Source organism: Coregonus lavaretus (assembly GCF_964263955.1).
Source record: "Coregonus lavaretus genome assembly, chromosome: 6".
NCBI classification, from domain to species: Eukaryota; Metazoa; Chordata; class Actinopteri; order Salmoniformes; family Salmonidae; genus Coregonus; species Coregonus lavaretus.
In genome coordinates, this window is record NC_139993.1 from 31927691 (window position 1) to 31954953 (window position 27263).

General features: G+C 43.5%; 1 long non-coding RNA gene across 1 annotated transcript; it reads right to left on the minus strand.

Annotated features, from left to right (window-relative positions):
• Window positions 1-4623: 4623 nt before the first annotated feature.
• Window positions 4624-18354, minus strand: LOC311130308. The gene is made up of 3 exons (XR_014613348.1): window positions 18237-18354; window positions 13774-13878; window positions 4624-6692 (listed from the first exon to the last, which is right to left on the minus strand). It is a non-coding gene; the product is annotated as an uncharacterized lncRNA (long non-coding RNA).
• Window positions 18355-27263: the final 8909 nt, after the last annotated feature.

Below are 27263 nucleotides of genomic sequence, written 5' to 3' on the forward strand. Positions count from 1 at the left end.
AGGCACTTGTCATCTGCCGTCTGGATTACTGCAACTCACTGTTGGCTGGGCTCCCTGCCTGTGCCATTAAACCCCTACAACTTATCCAGAACACTGCAGCCTGTCTGGTGTTCAACCTTCCCAAGTTGTCTCATGTCACCCCGCTCCTCCGCATACGCTACTGGCTTCCAGTTGAAGCTCGCATCTACTACAAAACCATGGTGCTTGCCTACGGAGCTGTGAGGGGAATGGCACCTCCTTACCTTCAGGCTCTGATCAGACCCTACACCCAAACGAGGGCAATACATTCATCCACCTCTGGCCTGCTAGCCCCCCTACCACTACAGAAGCACAGTTCCCGCTTAGCCCAGTCAAAGCTATTCGCTGCTCTGGCACCCCAATGGTGGAACAAGCTCCCCCACGACGCCAGGACAGCGGAGTCACTGACCACCTTCCGGAGACACTTGAAACCCTACCTCTTTAAGGAATACCTGGAATAGTATAACAGTAATCCTTCTACCCCCCCCTTTACTACCACTGTCTTTTGTCTAAACTAACACCTGACTTATTTCACCTGCTAGCACTGACTTGTTTAAAGAAATGTACTTATTGTGATCGAGATGTAGTTGTCCCTGATTGCACTGACTTTGCTCACAGCTGCTTGTTTGAAAAAGTGTACTTACTGTGATCAAGATGTGGTTGTCCCACTGGCTATCCTAAGTTGAATGCACCAATTTGTAAGTCGCTCTGGATAAGAACGTCTGCTAAATGACTTAAATGTAAATGTAAATATGGCTGACTTGCTTAAACAAATGTGGTTTCTACTGACAATTGAGATGTACAAACTATGGCATAAGGGAACGGCGAGCGGATAAGAGGCAATCTGTAATTTTGATTAAGACATTAATGAGCGAACTAGGACGGACATAGTCAATATAACTATTTGTTCAGCACTTTTGAAATGTACAGCGACAGAATTCAGAACATTGGCCTTTCTTACAGTAGTCTCCCTGTACACCAAGTCAGAACCGTAGGATAAATAAAGGGGGCATATAAATCAAATCAAATCAATTTTTATTTGTCACATGCGTCGAATACAACAGGTGAATACAACCTTACAGTGAAATGCTTACTTACAAGCCCTTAACCAACAATGCAATTTTAAGAAAGAATACCAAAAAAGACCTCAAAAACATTTTATTAAAAATATAAGAAATAAAAGTAACAAATAATTAAAGAGCAGCAGTAAAATAACAATAGCGAGGCTATATACAGGGGGTACCGGTACCGAGTCAATGTGCGGAGGCACCGGTTAGTCGAGGTAATTGAGGTAATATGTACATGTAGGTAGAGTTATTAAAGTGAGTAGTCTGGGTAGCCATTTGATTAGATGTTCAGGAGTCTTATGGTTTGGGGGTAGAAGCTGTTTAGAAGCCTTTTGGACCTAGACTTGGCGCTCCAGTACTGCTTGCCATGCGGTAGCAGAGAGAACAGTCTATGACTAGTGTGGCTGGAGTCTTTGACAATTTTTAGGGCCTTCCTCTGACACCGCCTGGTATAGAGGTCCTGGATGGCAGGAAGCTTGGCCCCAGTGATGTACTGGGCCGTACACACTACCCTCTTTACTGCCTTGCGGTCGGAGGCGGAGCAGTTGCCATACCAGACAGTGATGCAACCAGTCAGGATGCTCTCGATGGTGCAGCTGTAGAACCTGTTGAGGATCTGAGGACCCATGCTAAATATTTTAATTATCCTTAGGGGGAATAGGTTTTGTCGTGCCCTCTTCACGACTGTCTTGGTGTGCTTGGACCATTTTAGTTTGTTGGTGATGTGGACACCAAGGAATTTGAAGCTCTCAACCTGCTCCACTACAGCCCCGTTGATGAGAATGGGGGCGTGCTCGGTCCTCTTCTTTTTCCTGTAGTCCACAATCATCTCATTTGTCGTGATCACGTTGAGGGAGAGGTTGTTGTCCTGGCACCACACGGCCAGGTCTCTGACCTCCTCCCTATAGGTTGTCTCATCGTTATCGGTGATCACGCCTACCACTGTTGTGTCATTGGAAAACTTAATGATGGTGTTGGAGTCGCACCTGGCCATGCAGTCATGAGTGAACAGGGAGTACAGGACGGGACTGAGCACGCACCCCTGAGGGGCCCCTGTGTTGAGGATCAGCGTGGCGAATGTGTTGTTACCTACCCTTACCACCTGGGGGAGGCCTTTCAGGATGTCCAGGATCCAGTTGCAGAGGGAGGTGTTTAGTCCCAGGGTCCTTAGCTTAGTGATGAGGCACTATGGTGTTGAACGCTGAGCTGTAGTCAATAAATAGCATTCTCAGATAGGTGTTCCTTTTGTCCAGGTGTGAAAGGGCAGTGTGGAGCGGGTCTAGGGTTTCTGGGATAATGGTGTTGATGTGAGCCATAACCAGCCTTTCAAAGCACTTCATGGCTACAGACGTGAGTGCTATGGGTCGGTAGTCATTTAGGCAGGTTACCTTAGTGTTCTTGGGCACAGGGACTATGGTGGTCTGCTTGAAACATGTTGGTATTACAGACTCGGACAGAGTGAGGTTGAAAATGTCAGTGAAGACACTTGCCAGTTGGTCAGCGCATGCTCGGAGTACTCGTCCTGGTAATCCATCTGGCCCTGCGGCCTTCTGAATGTTGACCTGTTTAAAGGTCTTACTCACATTGGCTATGGAGAGCGTGATCACACAGTCATCCGGAACAGCTGATGCTATTATGCATGTTTCAGTGTTACTTGCCTCGAAGCGAGCATAGAAGTAATTTAGCTCATCTGGTAGGCTCGTGTCACTGGGCAGCTCGCGTCTGTGCTTCCCTTTGTAGTCTGTAATAGTTTGCAAGCCCTGCCACATCCGCCAAGCGTCGGAGACGGTGTAGTACGATTTGATCTTAGTCCTGTATTGACGCTTTGCCTGTTTGATGGTTCGTCGGAGAGCATAGTGGGATTTCTGATAAGCTTCCGGGTTAGAGTCCCGCTCCTTGAAAGCTGCAGCTCTACCCTTTAGCTCACTACGGATGTTGCCTGTAATCCATGGCTTTTGGTTGGGGTATGTACGTACAGTCACTGTGGGGACGACGTCATCGATGCACTTATTGATGAAGCCAGTGACTGATGCCATCGGAAGAATCCCGGAACATATTTCCAGTCTGTGCTAGCAAAACAGTCCTGTAGCTTAGCATCTGCTTCATCTGACCACTTTTTTATTGACAGAGTCACTGGTGCTTCCTGCTTTAGTTTTTGCTTGTAAGCAGGAATCAGGAGGATAGAATTATGGTCAGATTTGCCAAATGGAGGGCAAGGGAGAGCTTTGTAAAGGTGGTCTAGCCTCCTGTAGCTCAGTTGGTAGAGCATGGTGCTTGCAGGGTTGTGGGTTCGATTCCCACGGGGGGGCCAGTATGAAAAATGTATGCACTCACTAACTGTAAGTCGCTCTGGATAAGAGTGTCTGCTAAAATGACAAAAAAAGATTTGCCAAATGGAGGGCGAGGGAGAGCTTTGTGCACGTCTCTGTGTGTGGAGTAAAGGTGGTCTAGAGTTTTTTTCCCTCTGGTTGCACATTTAACATGCTGGTAGAAATGAGGTAAAACAGATTTAAGTTTCCCTGCATTAAAGTCCCCGGCCACTAGGAGCGCCGCCTCTGGATGAACGTTTTCCTGTTTGCTTATGACCGTATACAGTTCATTGAGTGCGGTCTTAGTGCCAGCATCGGTTTGTGGTGGTAAATAGACAGCTACGAAGAATATAGATGAAAACTCTCTTGGAAGATAGTGTGGTCTAAGCAGACAATGAAAGCCAAATTATTAGTGTGAGGCACATGGGCTACTAACAGCTTACTACACAACATACACTTAGTATTACTTTATTGGCTACAGTATACATATCTCCCTTGCATATTACACCATTTATGTAGCAGCATACCCTCCCCTAACCCGGACGACGCTGGGCCAATTGTGTGCTGTCCCATGGGTCTCCCGGTTCTGGCCGGCTGTGACAGCCTGGGATTGAACCCGAGGCTGCAGTCGTAACACAGCACTCATTGTTGAATTTGCGATTTCCAACTTGTTGTGTAATGTTTATGTCCAATGGCCGATGAGCACCAATACGTTTTATTTATAATTTCTCTTCATATGACAAGGATTGAAAATGATTGAAAATGATTTGCTTGTCTAGCTTTTAGCTAAGATTTTGAAAGTATGATGTTGACATGATCAGTCCAATCAATGCTATGGTAGATACGTGATTTGATGTAATTTTATCTGTAGCCAATGACCTTGAGTCTTCTTGGACGGGCACTTCTAATGTAAGTCTATGGCAGCAACCAACGGGCTTGAATTAGGCTGAAACACCTGCATTTTGGAGCTGCCATACTCAAAAAGCAAAAAGGAGACCATGTTTGTATATTACTTAATTATTTTTGTTACATTGTTTGCAAACTGATATGTGACACGTATTAATGACAAAATAACATTTTTTTTTTTTTTGCTAAACAGGTGGGGCTCTAAACAGGTGGGGCTCTCCAGTCCATGCAATTTATGTGACTTATTAAGAATTGTTTTACTCCTGAACTTATTTAGGCTTGCCATAAAAAAGGGCTTGAATACTTATTGACTCAAGACATTTCAGCTTTTCATTTTTTATTAATTTGTGAAAATAATCTCAAAACATTGTTCCACTTTGACATTATGGGTTATTGTGTGTAGGCCAGTGACACAACATCTCAATTTAATAAATGTTTAATTCAGGCGGTAACACAACAAAATCTGGAAAAAGTCAAGGGTGTGAATACTTTCTGAAGGCACTTACATACCCATAGCCATACACATACACAACAAAAACAATCTTTGTTCTCAAGGAGAGTTATGGCAGGAACTATGGCATATACAGTGGGGAGAACAAGTATTTGATACACTGATGATTTTGCAGGTTTTCCTACTTACAAAGCATGTAGAGGTCTGTAATTTTTATCATAGGTACGTACACTTGAGAGACAGAATCTAAAATCCAGAAAATCAAATTGTATGATTTTTAAGTAATTAATTTGCATTTTATTGCATGACATAAGTATTTGATCACCTACCAACCAGTAAGAATTCCGGCTCTCACAGACCTGTTAGTTTTTCTTTAAGAAGCCCTCCTGTTCTCCACTCATTACCTGTATTAACTGCACCTGTTTGAACTCGTTACCTGTATAAAAGACACCTCTCCACACACTCAATCAAACAGACTCCAACCTCTCCACAATGGCCAAGACCAGAGAGCTGTGTAAGGACATCAGGGATAAAATTGTAGACCTGCACAAGGCTGGGATGGGCTACAGGACAATAGGCAAGCAGCTTGGTGAGAAGGCAACAACTGTTGGCGCAATTATTAGAAAATGGAAGAAGTTCAAGATTACGGTCAATCACCCTCGGTCTGGGGCTTCATGCAAGATCTCACCTCGTGGGGCATCAATGATCATGAGGAAGGTGAGGGATCAGTCCAGAACTACACGGCAGGACCTGGTCAATGACCTGAAGAGAGCTGGGACCACAGTCTCAAAGAAAACCATTAGTAACACACTACGCCGTCATTGATTAAAATCCTGCAGCGCACGCAAGGTCCCCCTGCTCAAGCCAGCGCAGGTCCAGGCCCGTCTGAAGTTTGCCAATGACCATCTGGATGATCCAGAGGAGGAATGGGAGAAGGTCATGTGGTCTGATGAGACAAAAATAGCTTTTTGGTCTAAACTCCACTCGCCGTGTTTGGAGGAAGAAGAAGGATGAGTACAACCCCAAGAACACCATCCCAACCGTGAAGCATGGAGGTGGAAACATCATTCTTTGGGGATGCTTTTCTGCAAAGGGGACAGGACGACTGCACCGTATTGAGGGGAGGATGGATGGGGCCATGTATCGCGAGATCTTGGCCAACAACCTCCTTCCCTCAGTAAGAGCATTGAAGATGGGTTGTGGCTGGGTCTTCCAGCATGACAACGACCCGAAACACACAGCCAGGGCAACTAAGGAGTGGCTCCGTAAGAAGCATCTCAAGGTCCTGGAGTGGCCTAGCCAGTCTCCAGACCTGAACCCAATAGAACATCTTTGGAGGGAGCTGAAAGTCCGTATTGCCCAGCGACAGCCCCGAAACCTGAAGGGTCTGTATGGAGGAATGGGCTAAAATCCCTGCTTCAGTGTGTGCAAACTTGGTCAAGACCTACAGGAAACGTATGATCTCTGCAATTGCAAACAAAGGTTTCTGTACCAAATATTAAGTTCTGCTTTTCTGATGTATCAAATACTTATGTCATGCAATAAAATGCAAATTAATTACTTAAAAATCATACAATGTGATTTTCTGGAATCAAATAGAAACAAAAACAGAGAGAAAACATGAGAGTCACAGATCTACCAATTATGATAAGAATAGTTAGTTTTCCCCTCTCTTTCGTGGAATGCATGCATGGATAGATGAATGCAAGTCATGAGAGAGCTGACCCCAAACATACGGGTCAACAGAACTGTTGTTATGACTTTTGACCTCTGTGTGGAATTCCGCTTTTGTTTTTGTGTTAGCCAGTGGTGGTGGCATCTTCTCTGTGATTTCCTGCCCCAGCAGTTATCATCCTGTGATATTTGGGTTCCTCTCTGCTCTCCCTTTCTCCCACACTGGTCCTTAAGGTACTCAGCTTGAGGCGGTCCTATTTATATGCACTGAACAAAACAAAAAAACGAGAGGGAGGGAGAGAGAAAGTGAGATGGGGAGGAAGAGAGAGAGAAAGAGAGTGTATAAGTTTCCATAAATGGTGATGATAAAGGGAAAGTGGCAGTTGTAGAGTGCAACTTGCCGTCACTTCCTTCCTGTTTCCTTTGTTTAAATTCACTGGTGAGCCTTGACCCCAAGCCATTACAATACACACATCTGATCTGTTCAAGCAAACACACACACACACACACACACACACACACACACACACGTATACTGGGTACTAAAATGCAAATTCCACATCGCATAGAATAAACACTAAGATACTATAATTTACATTTGTATTGACAGTTTTGCCTGACTGTACTTGTAACCAATATGTTCTGTCTGCTGTGTTCGTGTGGCTCTATAGCGAACATGCCCATCCTGTAGTTGTTCCATGACCTGCATCTGTCATCTGAGCATGCATCCCTATCCATCAGGTGGAGAGACACACTGACACACGCTGTTCCTCAACAATAGAGATGCTGGTTCTTGGAGGCCTCCCAAGCAACCGGTTTCTCCCTCGTACACATTTTGTGTGTGTGCGTGCATGCATGTGTGTGTGTGCGCGTGTGCCCTCCTACAGAGTTTAGTGAGGCGTGCCCATTCAAATCAGTAAATGATTTTATTGGCATGCTGAATTACAGGTAGAACATGTTATCAAGACAGGAGTCAACATGTCTCAACAGAATCATCTCACTAACCCACAGATACTATCACACACAGAGTGGCGCCTGATAGACGTGAGAAACCAGCTCAATTATACAGTATTACACTTCACTACTGAGAAATGTAGAGACGGCAGCAAATTGTGAAATTGGATCAGACCCATTTGAATAGTGTCAAACAATGTACTCATTCTAGATTTTTCTCAAACTTCTGAATAAATGGGTCGAGAGAGAGAAAGAGAGCGAGAAAAAAGGGAAATTATATACTATTGCTGACCACACCCTGTCTTGCCCTCTGGTCAGGTAAACATCTCTCGCTCTGGAAGGCTCAGCTCTCCCACGCTCTGCTATCACCATGGCTCATCACTATGACAATGTCTCAGAGTACCTTCATGCAGATTCCTCGAATGCTAGGCTACAGTGAGAACACTCACCTGGATACTGTAGGTCCACTTGATAGTCAAAAAGAAGTCTGTACACTGTTGTTCATTCAGATAGGTGCATAGGATGAGTGAAAGTGAGATATATCCACATGAAAAAATACTGCAGTTTACTATAGAATTCTGTAGTAAACTGTAGTATACTGTAGAATACTATACTACACACTGTAGTATCCCTCGATCATGTGTAGTACTTACTATATAATTTTGTAGTATACTGTAGAGTACTATAGTAAATACTACAGACCACAAAAACACCACATTAAATAATACAGTAATGTCTGCAAAAACATTACAGTCCGCAAAAACACTACAGTAATTACTATAGTATATTATACTACAGTATCTACCACCTACAGGTTATGGGAAATTAGCTCTTTGAGTATTTTGTCCAGTAGATTTCCTCAAGGAGAAAGTCCCCACTGCTATATCAAAGATAATACAACAGAAACACTATAGTAAATAGTACAGTAATGTCCACAAAGGTACACCATACACTACCGGTCAAAAGTTTTAGAACACCTACTCATTCAAGGGTTTTTCTTTATTTTTATTATTTTCTACATTGTAGAATAATAGTAAAGACATCAAAACTGTGAAATAACACATATGGAATCATGTAGTAACCACAAAAGTGTTAAACAAATCAAAATATAGTTTATATTTGAGATTCTTAAAATAGCCACCCTTTGCCTTAATGACAGCTTTGCACACTCTTGGCATTCTCTCAACCAGCTTCACCTGGAATGCTTTTCCAACAGTCTTGAAGGAGTTCCCACATATGCTGAGCGCTTGTTGGCTGCTTTTCCTTCACTCTTCACTCACTCTCATCCCAAACCATCTCAATTTGGTTGAGGTCGGTGGATTGTGGAGGCCAGGTCATCTGATGCAGCACTCCATCACTCTCCTTCTTGGTAAAATAGCCCTTATACAGCCTGGATGTGGGTTGGTTCATTGTTCTGTTGAGACAAAAAACTAATAATCGTCCCACTAAGCCCAGACCAGATGGGATGGCGTATCGCTGCAGAACGCTGTGGTAGCCATGCTGGTTAAGTGTGCCTTGAATTCTAAATAAATCACAGACAGTGTAACCAGCAAAGCACCCCCACACCATAACACCTCCTCCTCCATGCTTTACGGTGGGAAATACAAATGCGGAGATCATCTGTTCACCCACACCGCGTCTCACAAAGACACGGCGGTTGGAACCAAAAATCTCAAATTTGGACAAATTTCCACCGATCTAATGTCCATTGCTCGTGTTTCTTGGCCCAAGCAAGTCTCTTCTTCTTATTGGTGTCCTTTAGTAGTGGTTTCTTTGCTGCAATTCGACCACAAAGGCCTGATTCACACAGTCTCCTCTGAACAGTTGATGTTGAGATGTGTCTGTTACTTGAACTCTGTGAAGCATTTATTTGGGCTGCAATTTCTGAGGCTGGTAACTCTCTAATGAATTTATCCTCTGCAGCTGAGGTAACTCTGGGTCTTCCATTCCTGTGGCGGTCCTCATGAGAGCCAGTTTCATCATAGCGCTTGATGGTTTTTGTGAATGCAGCACTCCATCACTCTCCTTCTTGGTCAAATAGCCCTTACACAGCCTGGAGGGGTGTTGGGTCATTGTCCTGTTGAAAAACAAATGATAGTCCCAGTAAGCGCAAACCAGATGGGATGGTGTATCGCTGCAGAATGCTGTAATAGCCTTGCTGGTTAAGTGTGCCTTGAATTCTAAATAAATCACTGACAGTGTCACCTGCAAAGCACCCCCACACCTCCTCCTCCATGCTTCACGGTGGGAACCACACATGCGGAGATCATCCATACACCTACTTTGCGTCTCACAAAGACATGGCGGTTGAAACCAGAAATCTGGACTCATCAGACCAAAGGACATATTTCCATCGGTCTGATGTCCATTGCTCATGTTTCTTGGCCCAAGCAAGTCTCTTATTATTGGTGTCCTTTAGTAGTGGTTTCTTTGCAGCAATTCGACCATGAAGGCCTGATTCACACAGTCTCCTCTGAACAGTTGATGTTGAGATGTGTCTGTTACTTGAGCTCTGAAGCATTTATTTGGGCTGCAATTTCTGAGGCTGGTAACTCTAATGAACTTATCCTCTGCAGCAGAGGTAACTCTGGGTCTTCCTTTCCTGTGGCGATCCTCATGAGAGCCAGTTTCACCATAGCGCTTGATGGTTTCTGCGACTTCACTTGAAGAAACTTTCAAATTTCTTGAAATGTTCCGTATTGACTGACCTTCATGTCTTAAAGTAATGATGGACTGTCATTTCTCTTTGCATATTTGAGCTGTTCTTGCCATAATATGGACTTGGTCTTTTACCAAATAGGGCTATCTTCTGTATACCCCCTCTACCTTGTCACAACAACTGATTGGCTCAAACGCATTAAGAAGGAAAGAAATTCCACAAATTAACTTTTAAGAAGGCACACCTGTTAATTGAAATGCATTCCAGGTGACTAACTCATAAAGCTGGTTGAGAGAATGCCAAGAGTGTGCAAAGCTGTCATCAAGGCAAAGGGTGGCTATTTGAAGAATCTCAAATACAAAATATATTTTGATTTGTTTAACACTTTTTTGGTTACTACATGATTCCATATGTGTTTTTTCATAGTTTTGATGTCTTTACTATTATTCTACAATGTAGAAAATAGTAAAAATAAAGAAAAACCCTTGAATAAGTAGGTGTTCTAAAACGTTTGACCGGTAGTGTATATACAAAAGTATGTGGACACCCTTCAAATTAGTGGATTCGGCTATTTCAGCCACACCTGTTGCTGACCGGTGTATAAAATCGAGCACACAGCCACGCAATCTCCATAGATAGACATGGCAGTAGAATGGCCTTACTGAAGAGCTCAGTGACTTTCAACGTGGCACCGTCATTGGATGCCACCTTTCCAACAAGTCAGTTTGTCAAATTTCTGCCCTACTATAGCTGCCCCGGTCAACTGTAAGTGCTTTTATTGTGAAGTGGAGACGTCTAGGAGCAACCACGGCTCAGCCGCGAAGTGGTAGACCACACAAGCTCACAGAACGAGACCGCCGAGTGCCGAAGCGGATAGAGCGTAAAAATCATCTGTCCTCGGTTGCAACACTCACTACCGAGTTCCAAGCTGCCTCTGGAAGCAACAAGAATTGTTAGTCGGGAGCTTCATGAAATGGGTTTCGTTGGCCGAGCGACCGCACACAAGCCTAAGATCACCATGCGGAATGCCAAGCGTCGGCTGGAGTGGTCTAAAGCTCGCCGCCATTGGACTCTGGAGCAGTGGAAACGCGTTCTCTGGAGTGATGAATCACGCTTCACCATCTGGCAGTCCGACAGACAAATCTGGGTTTGGTGGATGCCAGGAGAACCCCACCTGCCTGAATGCATAGTGCCAACTGTTAAGTTTGGTGGAGGAGGAATAATGGTCTGGGACTGTTTTTCATGGTTCGGGCTAGGCCACTTAGTTCCAGTGAAGGGAAATCTTAACGTTACAGCATACAATGACATTCTAGATGATTCTATGCTTCCAACTTTGTGGCAACAGTTTGGGTATGGCCCTTTCCTGTTTCAGCAGGACAATGTCCATGTGCACAAAGCGAGGTCCATACAGAAATGGTTTGTCAAGATCGGTATGGAAGAACTTGACTGGCCTGCACATAGCTCTGACCTCAACCTCATCGAACACCTTTTGGATGAATTGCAAAGCCGACTGTGAGCCAGGCCTAATCGCCCAACATCAGTGCCCGACCTCACTAATGCTCTTGTGGCTGAATGGAAGCAAGTCCCCTCAGCAATGTAGTGCATACTACAGCCTGCAAAAACAGTCCGCAAAAACACATACACTATAGTAAACTGTAAATACTACAGTGTACTACAGTCATGTCCACAACACTCCAGCCTTATTCGAAAATGTATGAAATTAAATTGTTCCTCATCAATCTACACACTATCCCCCATAATGACAAAGCAAAAACAGGTTTTTATATATTTTTGCAAATGTATTACAAATATAAAACAGAAATATCTTATTTACATAAGTATTCAGACCCTTTGCTATGAGACTCAAAATTGAGCTCAGGTGCATCCTGTTTCCATTGATCATCCTTGAGATGTTTCTACAACTTGATTGGAGTCCACCTGTGGTCAATTCAATTGATTGGACATGTCTATATAAGGTCCCACAGTTGACAGTGCATGTCGGAGAAAAAAACCAAGCCATGAGCTCGAAGGAATTGTCCGTAGAGCTCCGAGACAGGATTGTGTCGAGGCACAGATCTGGGGAAGGGTACCAAAACAATTCTGCAGCATTGAAGGTCCCCAAGAACACAGTGGCCTCCATTATTCTTAAATGGAAGAAGTTTGGAACAACCAAGACTCTTCCTAGAGCTGGCTGCCCGGCCAAACTGAGTAATCAAGGGAAAAGGGCCTTGGTGAGGGAGTTGACCAACAACCCGATGGTCACTCTGACAGAGCTCCAGAGTTCCTCTGTGGAGATAGGAAAAACCATCTCTGCAGCACTCCACCAATCAGGCCTTTATGGTGGCCAGACGGAAGACACTCCTTAGTAAAATGCACATGAAGGCCCGCTTGGAGTTTGCCAAAAGGCACCTAAAGACTCTCAGACCATGAGAAACAAGATTCTCTGGTCTGATGAAACCAAGATTTAACTCTTTGGCCTGAATGCCAAGCGTCACGTCTGGAGAATACCTGGCACCATCCCTACGGTGAAACATGATGGTGGCAGCATCATGCTGTGGGGATGTTTTTCAGCGGCAGGGACTGGGAGACTAGTCAGGATCAAGGGAAAGATGAACGGAGCAAAGTATAGAAAGATCCTTGATGAAAACCTGCTCCAGAGAGCTCAGGACCTCAGACTGGGGCGAAGGTTCTCCTTCCAACAGGACAACGACCCTAAGCACACAGCCAAGACAACGCAGGAGTGGCTTCGGGACAAGTCTCTGAATGTCCTTGAGTGGCCCAGCCAGATCCCGGACTTGAACCTGATTGAACATCTCTGGAGAGACCTGAAAATTGCTGTGCAGCAACATTCCCCGTCGAACCGTCGAAAGGTTGAGAGGATCTGCAGAGAAGAATGGGAGAAACTCCCAAAATACAGGTGTGCCAAGCTTGTAGCGTCATACCCAAGAAGACTCAAGGCTGTAATCGCTGCCAAAGGTGCTTCAACAAAGTACTGAGTAAAGGGTCTGAATACTTATGTAAATGTGATATTTCCGTTTTTTATTTTTACTAAATTTGCAACAATTTCTAAAAACCTGTTTTTGCTTTGTAATTATGGGGTATTGTGTGTTGTTTAAACAATTCTATCCATTTTAGAATAAGGCTGTAACGTAACAAAATGTGAAAACAGTCAAGGGGTCTGAATACTTTCCCAATGCACTGTATGCCATCGTATACTATTGTATTTTTTAATGTGGGTAGATACAGGAGAGAGAGAGGAGAATAGAGAATAGATGAGAGGCATTGGCTCATAACTATTGACAGCAAGTGGTCTGAATGGTATGCTCTTAGTTTGAAAACTAGTATGTACTGTATGTGACACTATAGAGTTAATCTCATTCTGGCTCAAATCAGGACAATCTCCTCTTTAAAACTGCTAATGAGGTATTCAGAATAAGTGAAGCTATGTAATAAAATGGGCATTTTATTCTATCTGAGTAGTTCTGGTGCTATAAACAAAACACAACATATCTTTATGACTGCTATCAAAAGGACTTTGGCAGTACAGATGTGCACAGTACTACAATGTATCTGTGAACTTGGCGCGCTTACTACTAACACCAGCTATTTGGGTGGGCCCTACTTCATCATTCCAGATATAGAACATGTAGACAAACTCACGCTGGCTCTGGCTTCCAGGCACTGACCTTAATCCACACAATTTCTAAGCATTTCAAAACCAGTATTTCGAAATACCTCAGAAGTACACTCCCAAGGCCTGTATACTTTACTCCTCCTTTTCCCCTCTCTCCCTTTCCTGTAGTCATCTCTTCCTTGTGGCGCCTTCATGTGGAGTGCCTGCTGGAGAGAAGGAAAGTGAGAGAGAAAGAGAGGGGGGGGGGGGGGGGGGGGGAGTTTGAAAAATGGGTCAGAGAAACTGAGCTAGGATAAGTACTTCATATGCATTAATCTGATGAAAAACAACAACAATCTGGAATTAGATTCTGATCAGCAAGGAGCCCACTAAGGTCCACCGAGATTGTTGTTGTCTCACCAAGTGTTAACAAGGCTATCACACGGTTAGGGTGGAGGTGCCTCTGTCTGAGAGGCAAGAATGCCAAATAAAGATGTCCTGTCATTGAAAAGGTTACCAGAGACTGTCTTCAGCACTCACTGTGTCCCTCAATCAGTGGTGTAGTGATGCCTGGAGAAGTGGGTATACTGTAAATGTGCAAAAAAAAATCCTAACAGCCTGCCCGGCGAAGGAAAGGTGCCCTGTGTGAAAAATTCTATGAGAAACAGTGACATACACTCTGAATGACCTAAAATTATAAATCCCATATTGGTCTTTCACAGTCAGTCCAACCCAAGCTGTACTGTGCAGTATGCTAATAGTAGGCCTACTATTAAAACAGATAAATGGAGTCAGAAATTCACAGGTTTCAAATTTCCCCAAATATTTTCAGGTTTTCATTCTCAAAGTCACCTTTTTTTTATTTTCTTTTTTTTACAGAAAAACAACACAAATGTATACTCTATGCCATAACAATGCTTAAACCACATCAGGAGACCACTTTTGATGTCTGGGAAAAATCTAAGAAATGTTGATTTTTTAAAAATTGAAGTGTGCAGGCACCTAGCACTATTGTTTGATTGGTGGTGTTTCTGTAGCACATGAGATAGAGTTTGCAAACTAAATGGCCACTGGATTGATGCAAATAATCATCATGATATCATTTTGATAAGTAGTCATGGGCTGTTTTGTAGCTAGTTAACATTTAATAGAGAAGGGTTTTGGGAAAGCCTTTCCATCTACCAGAAGACCGTTAGGCCTATCATTAGCATCGCTATATTTGTCCTGTTCCTCAATTGTTTGAAACCTGGACATTTTACTTCATATTATGAGGCATGTCTTACCTTGCTTCCAAGTAGCCTATAGTCAAAATCCCACCATAAAAACTTGGAGACAATTATTATTATAAAGACTTACTCATATGCGTATCTGGTTCGATTGGTTTTCTTTCCACTTTCTTTCATTGTCTTGCAACCAAAGGGCATTATCGTAGTCATATTAGCAACCCATGATAGTTGTTGCATCTTTAGATCTCCCCTCTTTCTAACGGATATTGCCATCTTTGTCCATGAAACCGCTTGCATGTGTGGTGTGCATTTTAGAACGGTGTTTTCCCTCAGATTGCATTTTGGAAAATTCACGTGTAGGCCTACTGCCATGTGTACATTACTGCACCTAAAATATGAAGAAATAAGCGTACACCTCCACTACACTACTTTGATACGTATCAGTGGGGATTAAGTGAGTATACATAATGCCCACTGAAAAATAAGTGAGTATACGACATATACCTGCGTATACCCTCAACTGCACCACTGCCCTCAATGCACTCTACTGTACTTTGCTGAATTTAGAATCAGGGAGTATATCCTCTGGGTCACACATGCCTGAGCACGCTACCAAAACATTAAGCATATTCAGGAAAAACGGGAGAGGGTTGCTAAATATAGGCCAGCTGTGTTGTGTTTGAATTGTCCCAGAGCCGCTGGCTTGTGGTGGGAGGGAGGCATAACGGGGCTGCTGTGATGGAGAGAGCAGCCATCCTTTGTGCGTGTGTATGTGCGTGCGTTCGCGTGTGTGCTGCCATAGACCCACAGGCAACCCGGCTGGTCTTGTTGTTCCTAGAGTTTGCCAATGCTAATGGTATAGCCTCCTGGGTCTCTTCTGACAGGTCCACAATGCTATGATTTATCATCTGGAATGTTTATGTGTGTACGGGTGTGTGTGCGTGTGTGTGTGTGTGTGTGTGAGAGTGTGCACGTGTCTGTTTCTGAGACGGGTCCAGCAGTGTCCAGACGTAGGAAGTGTATAAGATAAACAGGCGTCATGGTGGATGGAAGCAGGGCCAGGACAGACAGGACAGACCCCTGTGAGTGCGTTACTGATTTATGGGCCATGCTTTCCATTCCTCCTTCTCCTCCCCTGAACAAGGGCCGTAAAGAGGGAAGCAATGTTTATTTTTTGTCAGCCATAGCACTCCATGAAACATGACTACATCGATATGTACTTTTGATAATAGTTCGCCAACATGTGCTTGTTACCAGTTTCTTCCATTGCTCGAAACTCAAAGTAGTCGTAGATCGATTCAATCTCTAGCTCCTCATCATTGAAACAGTGAGCCTGGTTTAAACAGAGCCTCTGGTGATATACTGTAGTTGTAAGGACTTCTGTACATAAAACAAAAGGCCCACATTTATTTTTAGCCAAGTTTCTCTCTCTCTCTCTTCTTCTTGATCACAGATTCTTCCTATTGTTAAATCCATGAGGTCTACTTTTGTACTCGAGTGGACCAAAAATAACCAGCAGTGTATGCGACTATGCGCACGCGTGTGTGCACTAGAACTTCCTGCAGGCCAAGAAGACACTGGGAGGAAGTGACATAAGAATCCAAAATAATATTCACTATGTTTCATTTGTGGCACCATGTAGAACAATATTTGCATTGAGATTTAACAATGGACCTGGGAAATAATTAACCAACTTACAAGGAGCGTTTCAGCTATTATTTGAACAGAGCACAAAGATAAAGTACAGAGTGTTGGAGAAAAGCCAACGGAAATGTGAGGAACAACATAATTCAGGAGCGGTAAAGGTTATCCTCTTATTTTAGCCATAAAAAAAAAAGCTATTATCAACGTCGTTTCACAGTGAGGCAAAATAACAAAGCTTGACAACTTTCTGGGTGACATACTTAACATACTCTTGGTACTTTTCCAGCACGATACCTCTTATTGATACGCCAAACTGGAACTGGTTCAATCCAGTATGCCATCTAATGTTTGAGTTCTTTATGAGTTATACTACAGCAATGTATTCAGTTGATATTTTCCAATACCTGAAAATGTGACATGACAATGTGGCAGCACCTGAGAATATTGTGTATATATTATTGTACTTGAGTGTTCACATAGCCTCCTTACAGCAATGACACAGGTTTGAACTTTGCTTTGTGGTATTGTGAAACTGTCTGCAAAAAAAAATCTGCTATCACTTTCACAGTGGTTTGATGATGATTCAGTATGAGTGTGTCAGCTACTCACAAGCCGCTGACACAATAATGCAGTTCTTCCAGTCAACTTCTCTATCGCTCTCTCGGTTTCTCCCCATCTCTCTCAGACACAATTAATGAGAAGGAGGAGTACTGCGCACATTGACAACAATGTCAGCTAAGAGAAACTAGGAGATTTCACAACTCATAACTGGTTCACTTCAAAAGCCCTGAAAATGTGTCCCACACTGTAAACCAGATGCTGGTGCACATTCTCAGGCCCCTCCTCCTTTCTAATCCACCTCAGTTCTACTTACCACAGCATGTGAGAGAACAGCACTCCCCTGGAGAAACAGTTTTAGGTGTGCCTCTTTATTTGTAGCTATGGTGTAGAGTGGAAAGGGCTGTATGTAAGCTATGGCCTAAAGGTGTCCAAAAACATTTTCAAGAAGACATAACTAAAATCATACTATTCCAGGAATATTCTCTGAGCATTGCGCAAAACATTTTTCAAATAATCGACACTATACCAAATATAAGGAAACGTTGCCCTAACATTCCCATTCTGTCAACCTATTCCCACTTGCCGCTACACGTGTGACGGCACACCATTTGAACAATCAGATCAGCTCTAAAAAAAGATCTGATGTGAAAAGATCTGACGTGATTGGTTAAAAGACAAATTAGTGGAAAAAATGTCAGAATTGGACATGCTGGCTGCTCCGGACACAGATATGACTTGTTCTGGCCATGGAGAGTTACTGTACAGTGCTACTATGCCTGCCGGGCAAACACTGAGGAAGAGACAATTAAGCCAAGCTAAGACACACTAACAATATCATATTTGGTAATAGTATGAGACAGTAGTGCTATGTTTTAAGTATATTGGATAGCTGTAACTCTTACACAATTAAACAAATGGTGTCTAAACAATTATGACATCTAAGACATATGTTTTTCTGTCTCTAATGACGTACGTAAATAATCTCAGTCATTTTATGGGAAGCATGGACTTAACATTGTTACTTTAAGAGAACCCCAGGCGATTTCAAATGTACATAGAAAGAGTCTGGACAGGCCAGTGGAGAGGTGCCAAGCCTGTGTTGTCAGACAGCCAAATCCCCTCACCCCTCCCCACCCACCCTGTCATGTCCTGACCTGGCTCTTGACTCCTGGCTCCTGTCCTGCGACTTCCTCCTCCTCCTCTATCTCTTGGCTGATTACTGCGATGAGCTGAGGCGAAGAAGTGTTACGGGAGACAAATCTAGTAGTGCACTAAGCCAGGAGGCGGCGGAGGCTATTTCAGGAAGCAGACTGGGCCAAGGATAGAGACAGGAGCCAGAGATAGGACCTGGGGGTGGTGGGGGTGATGGAAGGTGGTCTTCCACTGGTCTTCTTAAGTGTTTATGTCAAAAGGCAGTAGACACATTAGTTTAGTTTAAGACCCATTAGAAAATCAGGACTTATCTTCTTGGGTTCATACGCAAATACACAATAGACAACACAATACTATATAAAGCATGAAATACAAGAGGATAGATTCCGATAAATAGGCCTAGATAAATAAATAACAAAAACAAACAAAATAAAGCAAGTTTAATTTATAAGCTGGAAGTAGAAACCTATGTGTTGTTGTTCATTAGTTTACTCTAATTAGGGGAGGGGTGGTAGGGTTAATGGAAAATAATAAAGGAAAATATATTTAAAAAAAAAATATATATATATATATACAGTTGAAGTCGGAAGTTCACATACACCTTAGCTAAATACATTTAAACTCAGTTTTTCACAATTCCTGACATTTAATCATAGTAAAAATTCCCTGTCTTAGGTCAGTTAGGATCACCACTTTATTTTAAGAATGTGAAATGTCAGAATAATAGTAGAGAGAAAGATTTAGTTCAGCTTTTATTTCCTTCATCACATTCCCAGTGGGTCAGAAGTGTACATACACTCAATTAGTATTTGGTAACATTGCCTTTAAATTGTTTAACTTGGGTCAAATGTTTCGGGTAGCCTTCCACAAGCTTCCGACAATAAGTTGGGTGAATTTTGGCCCATTCCTCCTGACAGAGCTGGTGTAACTGAATCAGGTTTGTAGGCCTCCTTGCTCGCACACGCTTTTTCAGTTCTGCCCACAAAATTTCTAAAGGATTGAGGTCGGGGCTTTGTGATGGCCACTCCAATACCTTGACTTTGTTGTCCTTAAGCCATTTTGCCACAACTTTGGAAGTATGCTTGGGTTCATTGTCCATTTGGAAGACCCATTTGTGACCAAGCTTCAACTTCCTGACTGATGTCTTGAGATGTTGCTTCAATATATCCACATAATTTTCCTTCCTCATGATGCCATCTATTTTGTGAAGTGCACCAGTCCCTCCTGCAGCAAAGCACCCCCACAGCATGATGCTGCCACCCCCGTGTTTCACAGTTGGGATGGTGTTCTTCAGCTTGCAAGCAACCCCCTTTTTCCTCCAAACATAACAATGGTCATTATGGCCAAACAGTTCTATTTTTGTTTCATCAGACCAGATACAAAAAGTATGGTGTTTGTCCCCATGTGCAGTTGCAAACCGTAGTGTGGCTTTTTTATGGCAGTTTTGGAGCAGTGGCTTCTTACTTTTGTACCTGTTTCCTCCAGCATCTTCACAAGGTCCCTTGCTGTTGTTCTGGGATTGATTAGAACTTTTCGCACCAAAGTACGTTAATCTACAGGAGACAGAACACGTCTCCTTCCTGAGCGGTATGATGGCTGCGTGGTCCCATGGTGTTTATACTTGCGTACTATTGTTTGTACAGATGAACGTGGTACCTTCAGGCGTTTGGAAATTGCTAAGGATGAACCAGACTTGTGGAGGTCTACAATTCTTTTTCTGGGGTCTTGGCTGATTTATTTTGATTTTCCCATGATGTCAAGCAAAGAGGCACTGAGTTTGAAGGTAGGCCTTGAAATACATCTTACAGGTACACCTCCAATTGACTACAATGATGTCAATTATCCTATCAGAAGCTTCTAAAGCCATGACATCATTTTCTGGAATTTACTTATTGGTAAAATAGCCCTTAAACACCCTGGAGGTGTGTTGGGTCATTGTCCTGTTGAAAAACAAATGATAGTCCCACTAATCCCAAACCATAAATTATTTATTTATTATTATTATTTTAAGCCCAAACCAGATGGGAGGGTGTATCGCTGCAGAATGCTGTGGTAGCCATGCTGGTTAAGTGTGCCTTGAATTCTAAATGAATCACAGATAGTTGTACTAGCAATGCACCCCCACACAATAACAGCTTCTCCTCCGTGCTTTACGGTGGGAACCACACATGCAGAGATCATCCGTGCACCTACTCTGCGTCTCAATAAGACACGGTGGTTGGAACCAAAAATCTCAAATTTTACTCATCAGACCAAAGGACAAATATCCAACGGTCTAATGTCCATTGTTCGTGTTTCTTGGCCCAAGCAAGTCTCTTCTTATTATTGTTGTCCTTTAGTAGTGGTTTCTTTGCAGCAATTCGACCATGATGGCCTGATTCCCGTAGTCCCCTCTGAACAGTTGATGTTGAGGGTGTCTGTTACTTGAACTCTGTGAAGCATTTCTTTCGGCTGCAATTTCTGAGGCTGGAACTCTAATGAACTTTTCCTCTGCAGCAGAGGTAACTCTGTGTCTTCCTTTCCTGTGGCGGTCCTCATGAGAGCCAGTTTCATCATAGCGCATGATGGTTTTTGCAACTGCACTTGAAGAAACGTTCAAAGTTCTTGAAATGTTCCGTATTGGCTGACCTTCACGTTTTAAAGTAATGATGGACTGTCGTTTCTCTTTGCTTATTTGAGCTGTTCTTGCCATAATATGGACTTGGTCTTTTACCAAATAGGGCTATCTTCTGTATACCAATCCCACCTTGTCACAACACAACTGATTGGCTCAAACGCATTATGAAGGAAAGAAATTCCACAAATGAACTTTTAACAAGGCACACCTTTTTAATTGAAATATATTCCAGGTGACTACCTCATGAAGCTGGTTGAGAGAATGCCAAGAGTGTGCAAAGCTGTCATCAAGGCAAAGGGTGGCTACTTTGAAGAATCACAAATATAAAATATATTTAGATTTGTTTAACACTTTTTTGGTTACTACATGATTCCATATGTGTTATTTCATATTTTTTTATTTGTAACATGCGCCGAATACAACAGGTGTAGATCTTACAGTGAAATGCTTACTTACAAGCCCTTAACCAACAATGTAATGCAGTTTAAAAGAGATAAGTAAAAAAGAATATAATTATATATATAACGACAGTAGCAAGGCTATATACAGGGGGTACCGGTACAGAGTCAATGTGAGGGGGCACAGGTTAGTTGAGGTAATTGAGGTAATATGTACATGTAGGTAGAGTTAAATTGACTATGCATAGATAAGTAACAGCAGCGTAAAAGATGGGGTGGGGCCTTCCTCTGACACCGCCTGGTATAGAGGTCCTGGATGGCAGGAAGCTTTGCCCCACTGATGTACTGGGCCGTACGCACTACCTTCTGTAGTGCATTGCGGTCGAAGGCTGAGCAGTTGCTATACCAGGCAGTGATGCAACCAGTCAGGATGCTCTCGAGGATGCAGCTGTATAACTTTTTGAGGATCTGAGGACCCCATGCCAAATCTTTTCAGTCTCCTGATGGGGAATAGGCTTTGTTGTGCCCTCTTCACGACTTTCTTGGTGTGTTTGGACCATGAAAGTTTGTTGGTGATGTGGACACCAAGGAACTTGAAGCTCTCAACCTGCTCCACTACAGCCCTGTCGATGAGAATGGGGGCATGCTCAGTCCTCTTATTTTTCCTGTAGTCCACAATCATCTCCTTTGTCTTGATCATGTTGAGGTAGACGTTGTTATCCTGGCACCACACGGCCAGGTCTCTGACCTTCTCCCTATAGGCTGTCTCATCATTGTCGGTGATCAGGCCTACCACTGTTGTGTCGTCGGAAAACTTAATGATGGTGTTGGAGTCGTGCCTGGCCATGCAGTCATGGGTGAACAGGGAGTACAGGAGGGGACTGAGCCCCCGTGTTGAGGATCAGCGTGGCAGATGTGTTGTTACTTACCCTTACCACCTGGGGGCGGCCCGTCAAGAAGTCCAGGATCCAGTTGCAGAGGCAGGTGTTTAGTCCCAGGGTCCTTAGCTTAGTGATGAGCTTTGAGGGCACTATGGTGTTGAACACTGAGCTGTAGTCAATAAATAGCATTCTCACGTAGGTGTTCCTTTTGTCCAGGTGGGAAAGGGCAGTGTGGAATGCAATAGAGATTGCATCATCTGTGGATCTGTTGGGGCGGTATGCAAATTGGAGTGGAGGTGAGCCATGACCAGCCTTTCAAAGCACTTCATGGCTGCAGTAGTGAGTGCTATGGGTAGGTAGTCATTTAGGCAGGTTACCTTAGTGTTATTGGGCACAGGGACTATGGTGGTCTGCCTGAAACATGTTGGTATTACAGACTCAGTCACGGACAGGTTGAAAATGCCAGTGAAGAAACTTGCCAGTTGGTCCGCGCATGCTCTGAGTACACGTCCTGGTAATTCATCTGGCCCTGCGGCCTTGTGAATGTTGACCTGTTGAAAGGTCTTGCTCACATTGGCTACGGAGAGAGTGATCACACAGTCATCCAGAACAGCTGGTGCTCTCATGCATGCTTCAGTGTTGCAGCTTGCGGCTGGGTTTTCCTTTGTAGTCCGTAATAGTTTGCAAGCCCTGCCACATCCGACGAGTTTCAGAGCCGGTGTAGTAGGATTCAATCTTAGTCCTGTATTGACGCTTTGCCTGTTTGATGGTTCATCTGAGGGCATAGCGGGATTTATCATAACCGTCCGGATTAGTGTCCCGCTCCTTGAAAGCGGCAGCTCTAGCCTTTAGCTCGGTGCGGATGTTGCCTGTAATCCATGGCTTCTGGTTGGGATATGTACGCACGGTAACTGTGGGGATGTCGTCGTCGATGCACTTATTGATGAAGCCGGTGACTGAGGTGGTATACTCCTCAATGCCATTGGATGAATCCCGGAACATATTCCAGTCTGTGCTAGCAAAACAGTCCTGTAGCGTAGCAAACGTGTCATCTGACCACTTCCGTATTGAGCGAGTCACCGGTACTTCCTGCTTTAGTTTTGCTTGTAAGCAGGAATCAGGAGGATAGAATTATGGTCAGATTTGCCAAAGGGAGGGCGAGGGAGAGCTTTGTATGCGTCTCTGTGTGTAGAGTAAAAGTGGTCTAGAATTTATTTTCCTCTGGTTGCACGTGACATGCTGGTAGAAATTAGGTAAACAGATTTAAGTTTTCCTGCATTAAAGTCGCCGGCCACTAGGAGCGCCACATCTGGATGAGCATTTTCTTGTTTGCTTATGGCCTTATACAGCTCGTTGAGTGCGGTCTTAGTGCTAGCATCGGTTTGTGGTGGTAAATAGACGGCTATGAATAATATAGATGAAAACTCTCTTGGTCGATAGTGTGGTCTACAGCTTATCATGAGGTACTCTACCTCAGGCGAGCAATACATCGAGACTTCTTTAATATTAGACATTGCGCACCAGCTGTTTTTGAGAAATAGACACACACCCCCAACCCTCGTCTTACCAGACGTAGCTGTTCTGTCCTGCCGATGCACGGAAAACCCAGCCAGCTCTATTTTAACCGTGTCGTCGTTCAGCCACGACTCGTGAAACACAAGATATTACAGTTTTTAATGTCCCGTTGGTAGGATAATCTTGAACCGACATCATCAAGTTTATTTTCCAGTGATTGCACGTTGGCTAATAGAACGGATGGTAGAGGTGGGTTACCCACTCGCCAACGAATTCTCACTCCGCCCCCTGTATTTCCGTCTTTTATTCACGCGAATGACAGGGATTTGGGCCTGGTCTCGGGGAAGCAGTATATCCTTCGCGTTGGACTCATTAAAGAAAACATCTTTGTCCAGTTCGAGGTGAGTAATCGCTGTTCTGATATCCAGAAGCTCTTTTCGGTCATGAGAGAGAGTAGCAGCAACATTATGTACAAAATAAGTTACAAACAATACAAAAAAACAAACAAAATAGCACAGTTGGTTAGGAGCCCGTAAAACGGCAGCCATCCCCTCCGACGCCATTATATATTATATCATGTTATATCTACCGTAGCTTTGATTGGACTGATCATGTCAACATCATACTTTCAAAATCTTAGCAAAATCTTAGCTAGCAAGCTAGCAAGAATCATGAATCAAGTCGACAATCTACTAGCAAATCCTTTTCAATCCTTGTCATATGAAGAGAAATTATGAATAGAAATTATAGATCAAACGTATCAGAGCTCATCGGCCATTGGACATAAACATTACACAACAAGTTGGAAATCGCAAATTCAACAATGAATGGTTTGGAAGGAATCAGTGGTTAACTGCAAGCGTTGCAAAGCAATCACTAGCATGCTATTCAGTGGAGTGGGTGTGTGGTCCAAGTCTGGGTTTAAGGGTCTCTTTTCCAAGCTTAAAAGGATAAACATTCAACATTGGCCATGCTGTCAATCCAGCATGAATTCTGCCGCGTTCAAAACAACTGGAAATTCGGAACTGGGAAATCTCAGACGTCAGTGAGTTCAAGACAACTGGGAACTCCACACCCCAAAAAAGACCTCAGACTGGGAAAATACATTTTGAACGGTCATCCAACTCAGAATTCCAAGTCGGGAACTCTGGCCTCTTTCTAGAGCTCCGACCTGAAGATCACTGACGTCATGATTCAACCTTGTTTTTTTCAGAGTTCCCAGTTGTCTTGAACAGGAAGATGGCACGGCGGTCCTTCGTGGGCAAATTTTCTCATCAAAGTCTGGATTTAAATCCAAATCCAGACTTTGATGAGAAAATTTGCCCACGAAGGACCGCCGTGCCACTTTCCTGTTCAAGTGAGCACTACAAGGTGAGTCCAAAAATGTATTGTATGCTGCTGCATAAATGATGTAATATGCCAGGGAGATATGTACAGTAGTTAAGAAAGTAATACTAAGTGTATGTTGTGTAGTAAGCTGTTAGTAGCCCATATGCCTCAGGTTTTTAGTACATTTATTAAAAATAAAGAACATAAATACCTTATTTACATAAGTATTCAGACCCTTTGCTATGAGACTCGAAATTTAGATCAGGTGCATCCGGTTTCATTGATCATCCTTGAGATGTTTCTACAACTTGATTAGAGTCCAACTATGGTAAATTCAATTTATTGGACATGATTTGGAAAAGCACACACTTGTCTATATAAGGTCACACAGTTGACAGTACATGTCAGAGCAAAAACCAAGCCATGAAGTCAAAGGAATTGTCCGTAGAGCTCCAAGACAGGTTTGTGTCGAGGCACAGATCTGGGGAAGAGTACCAAAACAATTCTGCAGCATTTAAGGTCCCCTAGAACACAGTGTCCTCCATCATTCTGAAATGAAAGAAGTTTGGAACCACCAAGACTCTTCCTAGAGCTGGCTGCCCGGCCAACCTGAGCAATCGGGTGAGAAGGGCCTTGGTCAGGGAGGTGATGGTCACTCTGACAGAGCTCCAGAGTTCCTCTGTGGAGATGGGATAACCTTCCAGAAGGACAACCATCTCTGCAGCACTCCACCAATCAGGCCTTTATGGTAGAGTGGCCAGACGGAAGCCACTCCTCAGTAACAGGCACATTACAGTCCGCTTGGAGTTTGCGAAAAGGCACCTAAAGGACTCTCAGACCATGAGAAACAAGATTCTCTGGTCTGATGAAACCAAGATTGAACTCTTTGGCCTGAATGCCAAGCGTCACGTCTGGAGTAAAACTGGCACCATCCCTACGGTGAAGCATGGTGGTGGCAGCATCATGCTGTGGGGATATTTTTCAGCGGGGAGACTAGTCAGGATCGAGGGAAAGATGAACGGAACAAAGTACAGAGAGATCCTTGATGAAAACCTCCTCCAAAGCACTCAGGACCTCAGATTGGGGCGAAGGTTCACCTTCCAACAGGACAACGACCCTAAGCACACATTCAAGACAACGCAGGAGTGTCTTCGGGACAAGTCTCTGAATGTCCTTCAGTGGCCCAGCCAGAGCCCGGACTTGACCCTGATCGTGCATCTTTGGAGAGACGTGAAAATAGCTGTGCAGCGAGGCTCCCCATCCAACCTGACAGAGCTTGAGAGGATCTGCAGAGAAGAATGGGAGAAACTCTCCAAATACAGGTGTGCCAAGCTTGTAGCGTCCTACCAAGTAAGACTCGAGGCTGTAATCGCTGCCAAAAGTGATTCAACAAAGTACTGAGAAAAGGGTCTGAATACTTATGTAAATGTATTATTTATGTTTATTTTTTATTATTAAATTTGCAAACATTTCTAAAAACCTGTTTTTGCTTTGTCGTAATGGGGTATTGTATGTAGATTGATTTACATTTACATTTACATTTACGTCATTTAGCAGACGCTCTTATCCAGAGCGACTTACAATGAGGGAAAAAACAATTTAATACATTTTAGAATAAGGCTGTAACGTAACAAAATATTGAAAAAGTCAAGGGGTCTGAATACTTTCCGAATGCACTATATGTGAAGTTGGACAGGTGAACTGCACTGCACTTAAACAGAGTCTGCTCTTACCAGTATACAATATGTAGGAGTTGATTGTCTGTACCACTGCCTGTCACAAAGCTCTATAAACAGTGTTTTTGGCATTAATGATTCTATAATTCATTATAGGATCTGTATGGTTTAGTAGCCTATTGCTAACTGCGTTAGAGTGCCAGTTGCCTCACAGGGCGCTGGATGTTTACTTTCCAAGCTGTACAATACACCAGCAACACAGTCGCAGCAGCTGCTTAGCTTATGCTACATTCCCAAGAACTCACACAGACGTCCTCTACACACACACACACACACACACACACACACACACACACACACACACACACACACACACACACACACACACACACACACACACACACACACAACAAACCCCTGTAGGCAGCTGCTACGTGCTCTGACTATCGCCAGTAATTCCAAGTTTGGAATTCTCTCGAGTTTACAAGCTCACTGTCCCATTCCTCCAGAACAGCACCAGAACAGCACTAACCCCATTTCAGTCAAGTACTCAGTCTGAGATGGGAAATTCTACATTACTTTCCAAGGAGAAAATGTTATTTTAAGTGTTGAT